Below are 18374 nucleotides of genomic sequence, written 5' to 3'. Positions count from 1 at the left end.
GACTGCAGGAAATAAACATCCATGGTTTTCATATCCTACATTTCTTAATTCATCCATATCTATGATTGCTAAAGTTCTGTTGTTAATATTAATTTTAAAGACATAAAACTCAGAATAAGGAAGCCTCCAGGAAAGCAACCCCCAAATTTGTCTAAAATATAAACTTAGCCAAAGCATAACTGCATATTAACTAACAAAAACAACCTAAACATGTCCCAAACTTTGCAAGAGCTTGTTCAAAAAATTATTCTAGCCCACATTTTTCTGAACTGTTATGATATAATAATAATAATAATAATAATAATAATAATAATAATAACAATAATGAGCTAAAATTTTGGTCTCATGATAAAATTTTACAATGGTTTGTGACTCACTTTTAGTTTACTTTTGTTATTATATCCCCCCTCCCATGGGTATTATTTAATAAGTATTTTATTTTGAGAGTTGGTATATATAAAAGAGTACACAGAGCCATAACTACAATCCTAGCGATTATATTCAGGGGTACATCATACTTCATGTCATGAAACTTTCTCCTACTATAATCCATAAAAAAATAAAAATAAACATATAAAATAAGTTACTCTTTATGCACAACGTTAACAAATCCAGAAGATATTCATTTTTATTCACCATTCATTGTTTTATGCATCAGCACTTTTTCATTTGACCATTTCTGACAGCTTCCAATTTATAACATTTATTTTTATGTTCTCAACACAGTAATCAAATCTTTAGAACTTGAGGATAAGAAGCAGAGTAAAGCTATTAAGATGTTAGAGAATTGTTTAATTTACTCATTATAAATTATTCTGAATCTGAGAAACTCATAAGAGATGCCTACAGGGATGGAGAATTTTTACTGGCAGTGTCAGGAGAGCCAAGGACAAAAGACATTTCTGGTACATTTTTAAATGGCATTAAGAAATGTTGAATTCTAATTGGATAAAAACAAGTCACAATCATAAGAGCATGTTAATATAATTCTACAGAATGAACACCAAAATGAATAGACTTGACAAGTCTTGGACAATGTACTTATGAATCATTTCCCTGAATTTTTACTTTTGGTGGCAAAAATAATTTTGTAAATTTTCTTCCACATTTTTTAAAATTTTATCAAATGTGTTTTTTTAATCAAGTTTCACGACACAACAAGTTCAAAAAATAATCGTGCAGACATATACCTCTATATTTGGAGGGTTAGAACATGGAAATTAATATGTGATAATTAAATAACCAAAAGAAAAGATCTCTACTTTGAATGTATTTTGGTCAAGTACCTTAAATTCATGAAAATAAAAGAGCAGATAAGCATGGATAAATGAAAGAGTGTTTTGTAATAATGCAAAGAATAAGTGTTGCTTAAAATATCCATTCTGCATCCATTTTGAGAACCCAAGTGTTAAAAATAACCCTCTTATTTCCTCACTAAATGATTTTGCCTTATTTATTCCCAAGAGTGTTAAGGGGCCAAATAAGGTTAGGTATTGGGGCCGAGATAGATTTCAATTCTGGATTGAATACAAAGTTCAGACGTTCAGAAAAGAATAAAGCAATTGCAAATATCTCCAGGAAGCTATTTCAGTCCATTGTTCAAAATAAATTTTTAACCTCACCGTGCATTGACAGTATAAGCATTGTGATAGAGATCACTTTAATTAGAGTCTATTTACAGTCTTCTTCAAAAACAATAATTATAGCTAATACCAAAAAATCAAGCATATGAAACACACAGCTTCTCCATTTCTAAAATATATTATTTTTATTCCAAGAGCACATCATAAAGGATTAAAAACTCAAAACTGTAAATTTTGTAGAGTTACAATTCTAAAATGTCAAATGACTATTGATACATTACTACATTAACTAATTTTCTTCTCAGTACAAAATCTTATCTGTAGTTCCTTACCAAAAATATATCTAATTAGTTGGTTATTTTATCTTAACATATTTGGTCAAACTCGTACTACAGACAACAATTCACTGATGATCTTGGGAATGTATATTTTGAGGAACAAATACTTTTCATAGTTCACTTACATGGCATTTAAAAAACACATATCACCCATTTGTGTAAATGCTATTTTATGATAATGGCAATAAATTATTTGTGTAGATTTAATATTTCATTCTGCAACAACTATATTGAAAATTGAATATGGCCCAGGAAACATGTTTGGCCAAATGTTTCTTTAAATCAGACTTCCAAATGAGATTTATTTAGATGTTCCCATTACTTTTCTGAGTAACTTTACTTCCCAGGGACAAAATATTGTTATTCATTTTCATATCACTGAGCATAAATGTCATGTAATTCTCATAATTTAAAAGTAACTCATAATAAAGTCAATTGAAAAAAAAAGAAGCATAATTATTTAAATTTAGTTTGTTTTTTATCAAAGTGTGTTTAATACCCAGTAATGTTTTTTGCTAAGGCCTGTGATTGTAGGTTAACAATAATAATTGACTTTGGCATTTATTAGAAGATTTAGAAATTTTCCCATTAATGATTTAAAAGGACAATCTCATTTAATATCACATGAACGTTCATGAATAAGGACAGAATAATTTTCAGTGAAAATATTAGTATTTATAGGCAGAAATGAATATCTGAAATATTTGTGTAAAACCAAAGTGTTTTTTATTAAAAAAAATGAAACCACACCATAAACAGTGACACTAGAACACTATATATTTATCTTGTGGGATTAGTAGTCTGCTTTAAATTGTATATCAATTTTCTTCTAAAACTAATCTCATTTATATTTTCAAGGATTTTAAGTTGAGGTCATTATAGACACCATAACTTTAAAAAATGTAATGTAGAACAGTAGGCTACGCCATGTTAGGAACGAAAACAACCTTTGGGAGTTTTCATTTTTTCCCACCTTTATTAAGATATAATTGACATATAACAATCTGTAAAGTTGTACAAAGTAATGATTTGATATATGTATATATTTTGAAATGATTATCACATAAGATTAACTAACAGATTCATCACTTCACAGAGTTACAATTATTTTTGTGGTGAGAATTCTTAAGATTCACTGTTTTGGACATTTCATAAAACAACACAGTATTGTTCACAATAATCATCATGCAGTATATTGCACACATAGAATTTATTCATCTTACGACTAGAAATTTGTATTCTTTGACCACCTTCACCCATTTTTGCCATCTACCTGACCCCTGGCAACCACCAATATGCCTGTGTTCTATCAGTTAGCTTGTCTGTTTTTCTTCCACTTTCATTGAGAGATAATTGACATATAGCACTGTATATGTTTATGGTGTACAGCAAAATGATTTGACTTACATACATCATGAAATGTTTACCCCACAAGTTTAGTGAACTTCCATCATCTCTTATAGATAAAAAATAAGAGAATTTTTTTTCCATGTAATGAGAACTCTTAGGCTTTATTCTCTTCAATTTTCATATATAACATAAAGCAGTGTTTATTGTATTAACCATGTTGTGCATTACATCTCTAGTACTTATTTATCTTATAACTGGAAGTTTGTACCTGTTGACCACTTTCATTCAATTCCCCCTGCCCCCATCCCTCCTCTGGTAACCACATATATGATTATATGATCTATTTTTCTATGAGTTTGTTTGTTTTTTGAAGTATAATTGACCTACAACACTATGTTAGTTCCCGGTGCACAACATAGTGACTTGATATTTCTAAATATTACAAAATACTCACCACAATAATTCTAGTTACCCTATGTCACCATACAAATATATTACATTATTGATTATATTCCCTTATGCTGGACATGTTTTTCTTTTCCTTCAAAGTTAAATAACATCATACAGTATTTGCCTTTCTATTTTTCTTTATCTGACGTATTTTACTTGGAATAATAATCTCAAAATTCATCAGTGTTGTCAAAAATGACAGGATTGCCTTCTTTTTTATGAATAAACAATATTACATTGTATATGTATACACATCACCTTTATCTATCCATTCAACCACTGACAGTAAGGTTGCTACCATGTCTTCGCAGTTGTAAAAAATACTGCAATGAACATGGGTGTTTATATATCTCTTTGAGATAGTGATTTCATATCCCTTAGATATATACCCAGAAGTGGAATTCCTGGATCATATGGTAGTTCTATTTTTAATTTTTCGAGGAAACTCCATACTGTTTTACACAGTGGCTATACCAATGTATATCCCCAACCAACAGTGTACCTATGTTCCCTTTATCCCTCATCCTCACCAGCACTTTTCTTTTGTCTTTTTGATGATAGCCATTGTAAAAGTTGTGAGGTGACATCTTATGATGGTTTTGATTTGCATTTCCCTGATGATTAGTGATGTTGAGCACCTCTTTATGTACCTATTGGCCATCTGTGTGTCTTCTTTAGAAAAATCTATTCAGATCCTCTGCCCATTTTTAATAAGATTTTTTGTACTGAGTTTTATGAGCTTTTTAAATATATATTTTGGATATTAACCCCATACCAGATAAGTGGTTTACAAATAGTTTTCCCATTTGGTAGGTTGCTTTTCATTTTGTTTATTGTTTCTTTTCTTGTGGATAAGCTTTTCATTTTGATGTAGCCCCACTTGTTTATTTTTGCTTTTGTTGCTTGTGCTTTGGGTATTGTACCCAAAATATCATTACCAAATCATAAAACTCTTACATTAAATTTCAAGAAGCATTTATTCTGTTTTAATGTAAGAGTTTTATGATTTCAGTCCTTACATTGAAGTCATTAATCTATTTTGAGTTAACTTTTTGAGTGGTGTAAGATAGAAGTCCTTTATTCTTTTGCATGTGAACATCCAATTTTTCCAGCAACATTAATTGAAGAAACTGTCTCTTCCCCATTGAGTATTCTTCCTACCCTTGTCAAATAGTAGTTGACAATATATACTATGGTTTATTTCTGGGCTATCTCAATTCTATTCCATTGGACTATATGTCTGTTTTTATGACAGTTCCATACTGCTTTGATTATTATAGTCTTGTAGTATAGTTTTAAATAAGAAGTGTGCTTCCTTCAGAGCTTTGCTCTCTTTTAAAATTGTTTGGCTATTTAGGGTCTTTTGAAGTTCCATACAAATTTTAGAGTCTTTTTTTTTTTTACCTCTGTGAAAAATGCCATTGTAATTTTCATAGGGATTTTGTTGTGTCTTTAGATAGCTTTGGATAGTATGGACATTTAACAATATTGATTCTCACAATTCATATTTGTGAGATATCTTCCCATTTATTTCTCTTTTTCAATTTATTTCATCAATGTCTTATACTTTTCATTTTATAGGTATTTACCTTCTTAGTTAAAAATTTTCCCAAGTATTTAACTATTTTTGATGCTATTATGAATGGAACTAACTTCCTTATTCTTTTTCAGATAATTTGTTGTAAGCATGTAGAAACACAACAGACTTTTGTATGTTGATTTTTTTATCCTGCACCTTTATTGAATTTATTGAATAGTTCTAAGAGTTTTTTGGTGAAGTCCTTAGGATTTTCCATATAGAAGATCATGTCTTATACAAAGACAAGTTTACTTCTTTCTTTCTGATTTTCATGCATGCCTTATTATTATTATTATATTTTTTTCTTTTTCTTGTCTGATTGCTCTCTCTAGAACTTCCAGTATTATGTTGAAAAAGAATGATGAGAATGGTTACACTCATGTTTGTTCCTGGTTTTAGAGGAAAAGCTTTTAAACTTTCACCACTGAGTATGATGTTGGCTATGGGCTTGTTATACATGACCTTTAGTTTGTTGAACTATGTTCTTTCTAGAATCAATTTATTGAGAATTTTGTTATGAAAAGATGTCAAATTTTATCAAATGTTTTTAATGCAGCTTTTAAGATGACCATATGATTTTTTTAAAATTAATTTTGTTGGAGTATGTTTGCCTTACACTGTTGTGTTAGCCTCCACTGCACAACAAAATGAATCAGCCATACACATACAGATATCCCCTCCCTTTTGGACTCCCCTCCAATTTAGGTTACCACAGTGCATTAGGCAGAGTTCCCTGTGCTATACAGTATGATTTTTATCTTTCATTTATTAATGTGATTTATCTCATTAACTGATTTATGTAGGTTGAACTATCCTTGTATCCAAGGAACGAGTCCCAATTGATCATAGTGCCATTTTTTTACAGCACTGTTGAATTTGGTTTGCTAGTATTTTGTTCAGAATTTTAGCATCTATATCAGAGATATTGTTTGGTGGTTCAATGTTAACAAACTCACAAGGTAATCTGAGTGCAATATTTCTAGGTTTTTGAATTTAATTTTTCCTATTTTTTTCTAATTTTACAGTTCTCATACACACATTATTTGATTGCAATCTTTAAAGCAATTCTCTACTACAGACACCTCTCAAAGCAATACATTTAATTATTATTATTATTTATTTTTTTAAATTAATTTTATTGGAGTAGAGTTGATTTACAAAGTTGTGTTAGTTTCTGCTGTACAGCAAAGTAAATCAATTATACCTATACATATATACACTCTTTTTTAGATTCTATTCCCATATAGGTCATTATAGAGTACTGAGTAGAGTTCCCTGTGCTACACAGTATGTCCTTATTTGTTATCTATTATATATATAAAATAGTGTGTATATGTCAATGCCAATCTCCCAATTTATTCCTCCCCCGCTTTCATCTTTGGTAACCATAAGTGTATTTTCTACATCTGTGACTCTACTTCTGTTTTGTAAATAGGTTCATTTGTAACATTTTTTTAAGATTACACAGAGCAATATCATATGTTATTTGTCTTTCTCTGTCTGATTTACTTCACTCAGTATGACAGTCTTTAAGTCCATCCATGTTGCTGCAAATGGCATTATTTCATTCTTTTCCATGGCTGATTAATACTCCATTGTATACATATACCACATCTTCTTTATCCATTCCTCTGTCGATGGACATTTAGGTTGCTTCCATGTCCTGGTTATTGTAAACAGTGTTGCAATGAACATTGGGGCACATGTATCTCTATGAATTATGTTTTTTCTCTGGATATATGCCCAGGATTACAGGATCATATTGTAGTTCTACTTTTAGTGTTTTAAGGAACCTCCACACTATTCTTCATAGTGTCTGAACCAATTTACATACCAACCAACAGTGTAGGAAGGTTCCCTTTCTTCCACATCCTCTCTATCATTTATTGTTTGTAGATTTTTTGATGATTGTCATTCTGACCAGTGTGAGGTGATACCTCATTGTAGTCTTGACTCACATTTCTCTGAAAATTAGTGATGGTGAGCATCTTTTCATGTGCCTGTTGGCCATCTGTATGTCTTCTTTGGATAAATGTCTATTTTGATCTTCTGCCCATTTTTTGATTGTGTTCTTTGTTTTCTTGATATTGAGATGCATGTGCTGTTTGTGTATTTGAGAGATTAATCCCTTGTCAGCCACTTCACTTGCAAACATTTTCTTCCATTCTGTGAATTGTGTTCTAGTTTTGTTTATGGTTTCCTTCAGCCTATACTACAAAGCTACAGTAATCAAGACAGTGTAGTACCGGCAGAAAAACAGAAATATAGGTCAATGGATCAGGATAGTAATTCCAGAGATAAACCCATGCACCTATGGTCATCTAATGTATGACAAAAGAGGCAAGAATGCACAATGGAGAAAAGGCAGTCTCTTCACTAAGTGGTGCTGGGAAAATTGGACAGCTACATGTAAAAAAATGAAATTAGAACATTCTCTAACACCATACACAAAAATAAACTCAAAACGGATTAAATACCTAAATGTAAGACTGCCTGCTATAAAATTCTTAGAAGAAAACATAGGCAGAACACTATCTGACATAAATCACAGCAAGATATTTTTTGATCCACCTCCTAGATAATGAAAATTAGAAAAGCAACAAAATAATACAAAACAAAACAAGTGAGATCTAATTAAACTTAAAAGCTTTTGCACAGCAAATATATTTAATTTTAATGGAAGCAAACCTCCATTAAAGAAAGACAGTCTTTGTTTTTGCATTCATTTTTAATAGATTTACATAATAATTATATAATTGCTATAATAAATAAAACTGGATCCCTATATTTGATAAAAATAATATCATATATAAGCATAGACTAACTTGTAAGGGTAAAAAATACTTACAAACAAGAAATTAGCCAATGGGAAATGAGCCATAAAGATTCTTTTACAGAGTTAATTCAGAGTTTTGATTATATGATGAGTTGGTTAAGGGGAGGTGGGATAAAGGAGATTTTGTTGTAAATTATAACTAATTTATCAACTTATATAGATATATTGATTATTTGACTCACTAATTTTGCATTAGATCTGTGTTAATTTGTTAAAGTTGCATTTAAAAAATACCACAGACTTGGTGGCTTAAAAAATAGAAATTTATTTTTTTACAGTTCTGGAGGCTGGAAGTCCAAGATCAGGGTGGCTGATACTGGTTTCCTCTGAGGTCTCTGTCTTTGGCTTGCAAATAGCATCTCTCTTGCTGCCAATTCACATGGTCATCCTTCTGTGCACATTAACTCCTAGTGTCTTTCCATGTGTTGTAATCTCCTCTTCTTATAAAGACACCAGTCTGATTATATCAGGGCCCACCCTAATTACTTAATTTTGACTTAATTATCACTTTAAAGGACCTATCTTCAAATACAGTCACATCCTGAAGTACTAGGAATTATTAATCAACATATGAATTCGGAAGGGCATAATTTAGCCCATAACACTACTTAATAGAGAAAGCATATGTTATAATAATGTCTATGTTATTTTTTCCAATAAAATTGTATTGTAATGATTTCAAATTTTCATTAGACTTAAATACAGCTTAAAACATGGAAAGCATCAGTTTAAACTTTAAAAATAGCTCTGTTAGAAGGGGATTTACTTTTATCATTTAAATGCAAGCTTTAATTTATTGATCTTACCTCTGAAAGCTCTTTCAGTCATATTTCAGTGCATTTTTCTATGTCCCTGACAGAAAGATGAAATATAGGTAACAGTTTCTCTAAAATGTGACAGAGCTGTATTCTGATCCAATCTACTGACATTTGCCTCACTGTTTCTCACTCAGAAGACAAGGTAGAAAAAGACAACGGAAGTAGCTCCAGGGATATGATTACTGGGGACAGAAATTAAAATATTTTGATCAGAGTAACGCCAAATGTAGTTAAGCTGCTATATTTGACACAGAAACTCATAGAAACAGGAACCTGAGCCACAAAGCAGTTTTCATTTAAACATGTTTAAAGTGGAAAAAAGGAAAAGAAAATAAGTATATTACTGGATACATTAATTTGTATTTCTAGTTCTGCTTTCTTATCTGCTTTTTTCTGTCACCCTCCTTAGGCAAGAGAAGGAGGTAAATTTTATCATATGGCAACAAGAAGATTAAGGAAATTAAAGTGTTATTTTCCATTCATCCATATTTTAAAGCATAATCATAATGCTTTATACCCTCATACTTCTCTTTTCACATGTTACACTGACCTTCCATCTGAATATGAATCAATATTGCTTTACAAAATCTTATAAGCCTGTATGAAATACGAAGTCATTATTCCATTTTCATCATGTTGGTAACTTAGTGTAATGCATTATCGTATCACATCAAATAACCCTGAAAACTCAGGTGTCCAGACCTATTGTGTATAAACCTTAACACAAGTAAATCTAAATGTACAATCTAATTGCAACAGCAGATAAAGTGTTGATACCAAGAGCCAACACTTATATAGGGCTCATTAAGTTCCAGGCCCACTCTAAATGATTTACATACATTAACTTATTTAATGCTCACAAAGCTATAAATAAGGCACTGATATTATACACATTTTGTAGGTGAGAAAATAAGCCCAAGATCCCACAGTTTGAATCCCAGGATTCAAATCCTTTTAATCTGATTTGAGGGTTGGCACTCAACTTTTACACTGTAATGCCTGATATTAAGGAATCGGTCTCTAGAATCAGACTAAATTCAACTTCAAAACCTAATTCTGCCACTTAGGCAAGTTTTAAATTTTTTATTGTGATTCAATTTCCTCTCCTGTAAACTGGGAAAATACTGGCTATATATGGAAGGCTATTGAGAAAGAGAAAGAAAGAGAGAGAGAAAGAGAGAGAGAGAGAAAGCAAAACATCCCTTTAGAAAACATACAAAGCAAGGAGCTTGGCTTGGTGACTTTGACTTTTATATTCTACCTCTTAATATAACTGACTTTTGTCAAGGATCAAAGAAGTATGATTGAGTGCAATGCAGTTCTCTAGACCATGACTAAATCTCTGACAAATAACTCAAATTCTCCAGTCCATTTTTTCAACTACGTATCACTCATTGATCCTGTGGCTAATCACATCATTCAAGAGGTCCTTTTGCCTATGATTGACTCAGTTCTGAGTCAGTATTTCAATACCATTTGTAATTTATAACCTCCAGAAACAGGATTCACATTAAGGGTAAGTTGAATACATTTGGAAATGTAATAAGATACAAAGTTTATATTTCTAAATGTAGCAATTTTCCACATCTGTATGAAGTCTATGTTTTGAACCATCACTGAATATACTGAATGCTGATATGCACATGATAATTTCAATATTACTTTCAAAAATTTAACAAACTTTAAACACTGTGTAGTTGCCAGGATACTTTCACTTTTGTTTTTCCACCAAAGATATTACATGTAGGAATGTGCAATAAAACTCTCACAAAATGTTATCCCTATATTTATACACGTCTACTTTTATTGTATTTACTTTTAACTTTTGTTAATAAGAAGAAAACAGCCTGGGCTTCCCTGGTGGCACAGAGGTTAAGAATTTGCCTGCCAATGCAAGGGACATGGGTTCAAGCCCTTGTCTGGGAATATCCCACATGCTGTGAAGCAACTAGGCCCATGTGCCACAACTACTGAGCCTTCACTCTAGAGCTCACGAGCCACAACTACTGAGTCCACGTGCCACAACTACTGAAGCCTGTGTGCCTAGTGTCTGTGCTTCACAACAAGAGAAGCCATGACAATGAGAAGCAGGCACACCAGAAGGAAGAGTAACCCCCACTCAACACAACTAGAGAAAGCCTGTGCACAGCAACAATGACCCAACACAGCCAAAAATAAAAACAAATAAATAAATTTATTAAAAAAAGAAAAGACAGCCAGACCTAACAGTTTAATAATTACTCATTATGATGTTAGTTAAAACATCTAAAAGCATATGCAATGGTGTAATTGCAGGTGTTGCAATTATTGCAGTTTTCAATCTTTGTTTCAAAAGAAAGAAATTAAGAAAAAAAAAGAATAAGGGAAGGAAGAAGGAAAAGAAGAAAGATGGAAGGAGAGAGGGAGGAAGAGAAAAGGCAAGAAGAAAGAGAAAAGAAAAGAAAGAGAAGAAAAGGACAAACATAAGTATTTGTTTTAACCATGATAACTATTCTTAAGTAAGATTCTCTTCTAATGGTTCAGCAGGCTTATATCTAGAATATTTTCTTGAAATTTATGTCTTTCTTCTTTGCGTTAAAAGTTCTGTTTTTGGTCCAGCACCATTCACTAATAGCATCTCATTTTACTTACATGGAATCAGCTAATTTCACAAATATCACAGATGATACATATCTCTTCTGAGATGATTGTCCTTTCATTCACAGACTTGCCTAGTGAGTGCTAAAAGACATCTATACAGTACTGAAAATTTTACAATCATATATTTTTTTTTAATTTTGTTATTCCTGGCATCTGGCCTCCTGATTTAGAATTTAATCACATACTCTGCTTAGGAAAGAGATCACATTTTGAATTATTTAATTTAGCTATTATTTGAATGTTTTTTCTTTACTCAAGAAATTTATCATATCATCCTTTAATCATCATGTTTTATTATATATGCATATATTTGTATACACACAGGGGATTTGAGATGTCCTATATATTTCAAGGTCAGACTGTCTTCATTGCCCTCAGCATGAGGAATGTGTATACATGAGATGAATGTTGCATATGGAAACAAAATCCACCCCGCCCACACACTCTCTAAAGACAAAAGTATTTTTTGTGTTCAAATAAAGCTGCAAAGGCATTCTGCAAAAAAGCATTCTGTTGGATCAATAGCTAGAAGTTGAGGGGGAGAGGAAGATGGTGGAAGAGTAAGACATGGAGATCATCTTCCTCCCCACAGATACATCAGAAATTCATCTACACGTGGAACAACTCCTACAGAACACCTACTGAACGCTGACAGAAGACCTCAGACCTCCCAAAAGGCAAGAAACTCCCCACATACCTGGGTAGGGCAAAATAAAAAAGAATAAACAGAGACAAAAGGATAGGGATGGGACCTGCACCAGTGGGAGGGAGCCGTGAAGGAGGAAAGGTTCCCAAACACTAGAAGCCCCTTCATGGGCGGAGACTGCAGGTGGCAGAGGGGGAAAGCTTCAGAGTAGCGGAGGAGAGCGGAGCAACAGGGGTGCGGAGGGCAAAGCAGAGAGATTCCCGCACAGAGGATTGGTGCCCTCAGGCACTCACCAGCCCGAGAAGCTTGTCTGCTCGGACGCTGGGGCAGGTGGGGCTGGGAGCTGAGGCTCGGGTATTGGGTTTCAGTTGGAGCGCAGGGAGAGGACTGGGGCTGGCGGTGGGAAGAGAGCCTGAAGGGGTTAGTGCACCACAGCTGGCCGGGAGGGAATCCGGGAAAAAGTCTGGAGCTGCCGAAGAGGCAAGAGACTTTTTCTTCCCTCTTTGTTTCCTGGTGCGCAAGGAGAGGGCATTAAGAATGCTGCTTAAAGGAGCTCCAGAGACGGGCGCAAGCCATGGCTAAAGGAGTGGAGCCCGGAGACAGGCGTGGGACGCTGCTGCTGCCGCCACCACAAGGCCTGTGTGCAAGCGCAGATCACTGTCCATCCCCCCTTCCAGGGAGCCTGTGCAGCCCGCCACTGTTGGGGTCCTGGGATCCAGGGATGGCTTCCCCGGGAAAGCACATGGAGTGCCTCGGTCTGGTGCAATGTCACGGCGGCCTCTGCCACCGCAGGCTCGCCCTGCACCGCATGCCCCTCCCGCCCCTTGGCCTGAGTGAGCCAGAGCCCCCGAATCAGCGGCTCCTTTAAACCCATCCTGTCTGAGCAAAGAACGGACACCCTCCGGCAACCTACGTGCAGAGGCGGGGCCAGGTCCAAGGCTGAGACCAGGGAGCTGTGAGAGCAGAGAAGAGACAGGGAAATCTCTCTGTGCAGCCTCGGAGGCAGCGGATTAAAGCTCCACGGTCTGCTTGATGTGCCCTGCATCTGTGGAGTGCATGAATGGACAGGGAATCATCCCAAATTGAGGAGGTGGACTTTGAAGACTAGATTTAAGATTTTCCCCCCTTTCCTCTCTTTACAATGAATTATCCCAAATTAAGGAGTTGGACTTTGAGAGCAAGATTTCAGACTTTTTCCCCTTTTCCTCTTTTTACAACGAATTATCCCAAATTGAGGAGGTAGACTTTGAGAGCAAGATTTTCGATTTTTCTCCCCCTGTTCTCTTTTTGTGAATGTGTATGTGTATGCTACTATGTGAGATTTTCTCTGTATAGCTTTGCTTCCACCATATGTCCCAGGGTTCTATCTGTCTGTATTTTTTTCAATAATTACATTTTATTTTAATAATGCTACTATATTTTATACTTTATTCTATTTTACTTTATCTTCTCTCTTTATTTTTTCCTACCTTCCCTTCCACCCTCCCTCCCTCTGCCCCTCCTTTCTTTCTTTCTCTCTTTCTTTCCTTCCTCCCTCCCTCCCTCCTGTCTTTCTTTCTTTCTTTCTTTCCTTTCTCCCTCCTCACTCCCTCCTGTCTTTCTTTCTTTCTTTCTTTCTTTCTTTTCTTTCTTTCTTTCTTTCCTTCCTTCCTCCATCCCTCCTTTCTTCCTTTCTTTGTTTCTTTCCTGCCTTGATGCTCACTCTCTCCCTCCTTTCTCTCTTCCTACTTTCCTTTCTTTCTTTCCTTCTTCCTTTCTTTCTTTCTCTTTTTCTTTCTTCTACTACATTTTCTTTCTACTTTTTCTCCCTTTTATTCTGAGCCGGGTAGATGAAAGCCTCTTGGTGCTGCAGCCAGGAGTCAGTGCTGGGCCTCTGAAGTGGGAGAGCCAACTTCAGGACACGGGTCCACAAGAGACCTCCCAGTTCCACATAATATCAAGCGGCAAAAATCTCCCCGAGATCTCCATCTCAACACCAGCACCCAGCTTCCATCAACGACCAGCAAGCTACAGTGCTGGTCACCCTATGCCAAACAACTAGCAAGACAGGAACACAACCCCACCCATTAGCACAGAGGCTGCCTAAAAATATAAAGGCAATAGGCACCTCAAAACACACCGCCACACGTGGACCTGTCCAACAGAAAGAAAAAATTGAGGCTCAACCACCAAAACACAGACATTAGTCCCCCCCACCAGGAAGCCTACACAACCTACTGAAACAACCTTAGCCACTGGGGACAGACACCAAAAACAATGGGAACTACAAATCGGCAGCCTGCAAAAAGGAGACCCCAAACACAGTAACATAAGCAAAATGAGAAGACAGAAAAACACACAGCAGGTGAAGGAGCAAGATAAAAACCTACCAGACCTAACAAATGAAGAGGTAATAGGCAGTCTACCTGAAAAAGAATTAAGAATAATGATAGTAAAGCTGATCCAAGATTCTATTTCCAAGATCCATAATCTTGGAAATAGAATAGACAAAATGCAAGAAACAGTTAACAAGGACCTAGAAGAACTAAAGATGAGTCAAGCTTCAATTAAAAACACAATAAATGAAATGAAAAATACTCTAGATGGCATCAATAGCAGAATAACTGAGGCAGAAGATCGGATATGTGACATGGAAGATAAAAGACTGGAAATAACAGCTGCAGAGCAAAATAAAGAAAAAACAATGAAAAGAACAGAGGACAGTCTCAGAGACCTCTGGGACAACATTAAACGCACCAACATTCGAATTATAGGGGTTCCAGAAGAAGAAGAGAAAAAGAAAGGGACTGACAAAATATTTGAAGAGATTATAGTTGAAAACGTCCCTAATATGGGAAAGGAAATAGGTAATCAAGTCCAGGAGGCACAGAGAGTCCCATACAGAATAAATCCAAGGAGAAATACGCCGACACATATTAATCAAACGGTCAAAAATTAAACACAAAGAAATCATATTAAAGGCAGCAAGGGAAAAAACAACAAATAACACACAAGGGAATCCCCATCAGGTTAACAGCTGATCTCTCAGCAGAAACTCTACAAGCCAGAAGGGAGTGGCAGGACATAATTAAAGTGATGAAGGAGAGAAACCTGAAACGAAGATTACTCTACCCAGCAAGGATCTCAATCAGATTTGATGGAGAAATTAAAAAAATTACAGACAAGCAAATCCTGACAGAGTTCAGCACCACCAAACAAGCTAAAGGAACTTCTCTAGGCAAGAAACACAACAGAAGGAAAATACCTACAATAACGAACCCAAAACATTTAAGGAAATGGGAATAGGAACATACATATCAATAATTACCTTAAATGTAAATGGACTAAATGCCATCATGAAAAGAGGCAGATTGGCTGAATGGATACAAAAACAAGACCCATATATATGCTGTCTACAAGAGACCCACTTCAGACCTAGAGACACATACAGATTGAAAGTAAGGGGATGGAAAAAGATATTCCATGCAAATGGAAATCAAAAGAAAGCTGGAGTAGCAATTCTTATATCAGACAAAATAGACTTTAAAATAAAGACTATTAGAAGAGACAAAGGACACTACATAATGATCAAAGGATCGATCTAAGAAGAAGATATAACAATTGTAAATATTTATGCACCCAACATAGGAGCACCTCAATATATAAGGCAAATACTAACAGCCATAAAAGGGGAAATCGACAGTAACACACTCATAGTAGGGGACATTAACACCCCACTTTCACCAATGGACAGATCATCCAAAATGAAAATAAATAAGGAAACACAAGCTTTAAATGATACATTAAACAAGATGGACTTAATTGATATTTATAGGACATTCCATCCAAAAACAACAGAATACACATTTTTCTCAAGTGTTCATGGAACATTCCCCAGGTGAGATCATGTCTTGAGTCACAAATCAAGCCTTCGTAAATTTAAAAAAAAATTGAAATCGTATCAAGTATCTTTTCCAACCACAATGCTATGAGACTAGACATCAATTACAGGAAAGATCTGTAAAAAATACAAACATATGGAGGCTATAGAACACACTACTCAATAACGAAGTGATCACTGAAGAAATCAAAGAGGAAATAAAAAAATACCTAGAAACAAAAGACAATGGAGACACGATGACAAAAAACCTATGGGGCGCAGCAAAAGCAGTTCTAAGGGGGACGTTTGTAGCAATAAAATCCCACCTTAAGAAATAGCAAACATCTCGAGTAAACAACCTGTCCCTGCACCTAAAGCAATTAGAGAAAGAAGAACAAAAATACACCAAAGTTAGCAGAAGGAAAGAAACCATAAATATCATATCAGAAAAAAATGAAAAAGAAATGAAGGGAATGATAGCAAAGATCAATAAAACTAAAAGCTGGTTCTTTGAGAAGATAAACAAAATTGATAAACCACTAGCCAGACTTTTCGAGAAATGAAGGGAGGAGACTCAAATCAATAGAATTAGAAATGAAAAAGGAGAAGTAACAACTGACACTGCAGAAATACAAAAGATCATGAGAGATTACTACAAGCAACTCTATGCCAATAAAAAGGACAACCTGGAAGAAATGGACAAATTCTTAGAAATGCACAACCTGCCAAGACTGAATCAGGACGAAATAGAAAATATGAATAGACCAATCAGAAGCACTGAAATTGAAACTGTGATTAAAAATCTTCCAACAAACAAAAGCCCAGGAACAGATGGCTTCACAGGCGAATTCTATCAAACATTTAGAGAAGAGCTAACACCTATCCTTCCCAAAATATTCCATAATATAGCAGAGGGAGGAGCACCCCAAAACTCATTCTACGAGGCCACCATCACCTTGATACCAAAACCAGGCAAGGATGTCACAAAAAAAGAAAACTACAAGCCAATATCACTGATGAACATAGATGCAAAAATCTTTAACAAAATACTAGCAAACAGAATCCAACAGCACATTAAAAGGATCATACACCATGATCAAGTGGGGTTTATTCCAGGAATGCAAGGATTCTTCAATATACACAAATCAATCAATGTGTTACACCATATTAACAAACTGAAAAGAAAAACCATATGGTCATCTCAATAGATGCAGCGAAAGCTTTCGACAAAATTCAACACCCATTTATGATAAAAACCCTGCAGAAAGTAGGCATAGAGGGAACTTTCCTCAACATAATAAAGGCCATATATGAAAAACCCACAGCCAACTTTGTCCTCAATGGTGAAAAACTGAAACCATTTCCACTAAGATCAGGAACAAAACAAGGCTGCCCACTCTCACCACTCTTATTCAACTTAGTTTTGGAAGTTTTAGCCACAGCAATCAGAGAAGAAAAGGAAATAAAAGGAATACAAATTGGAAAAGAAGTAAAGCTGTCACTGTTTGCAGATGACATGATACTATACATAGAGAATCCTAAAGATGCTACCAGAAAACTACTAGAGCTAATCAATGAAGTTGGTAAAGTAGCAGGATACAAAATTAATGCACAGAAATCTCTGGCATTCCTGTACACTAATGATGAAAAATCTGAAAGTGAAATCAAGAAATCACTCCCATTTACCATTGCAACAAAAAGAATAAAATATCTCTGAATAAACCTACCTAAGGAGACAAAAGAGCTGTATGCAGAAAAGTATAAGACACTGATGAAAGTAATTAAAGATGATACAAATAGATGGAGAGATATACCCGGCTCCTGAATTGGAAGAATCAATATTGTGAAAATGACTCTACTACCCAAAGCAATCTACAGATTCAATGCAATCCCTATCAAACTACCACTGGCATTTTTTCACAGAACTAGAATAAAAAATTTCAAAATTTGTTTGAAAAAAAAAAGACCCCGAATAGCTAAAGCAATCTTTAGAATGAAAAGCGGAGCTGGAGGAATCAGGCTCCCTGACTTTAGACTATACTACAAAGCTACAGTAATCAAGAGAGTGTGGTACTGTCACAAAAACAGAAAGATAGATCAATGGAACAGAATAGAAAGCCTAGAGGTAAACCCACGCACATATGGTCAACTTATCTTTTATAAAGGAGGCAGGAATGTACAGTGGAGAAAGGACAGTCTCTTCAGTATGTGGTGCTGGGAAAACTGGACAGGGACATGTAAAAGTATGAGATTAGATCACTCCCTAACACCATAC

The sequence above is a fragment of the Mesoplodon densirostris genome, chromosome X, assembly GCF_025265405.1.
Source record: "Mesoplodon densirostris isolate mMesDen1 chromosome X, mMesDen1 primary haplotype, whole genome shotgun sequence".
NCBI classification, from domain to species: Eukaryota; Metazoa; Chordata; class Mammalia; order Artiodactyla; family Ziphiidae; genus Mesoplodon; species Mesoplodon densirostris.
The sequence above is the reverse complement of the archived record's forward strand: the minus strand, read 5'-3'. Positions refer to the sequence as shown.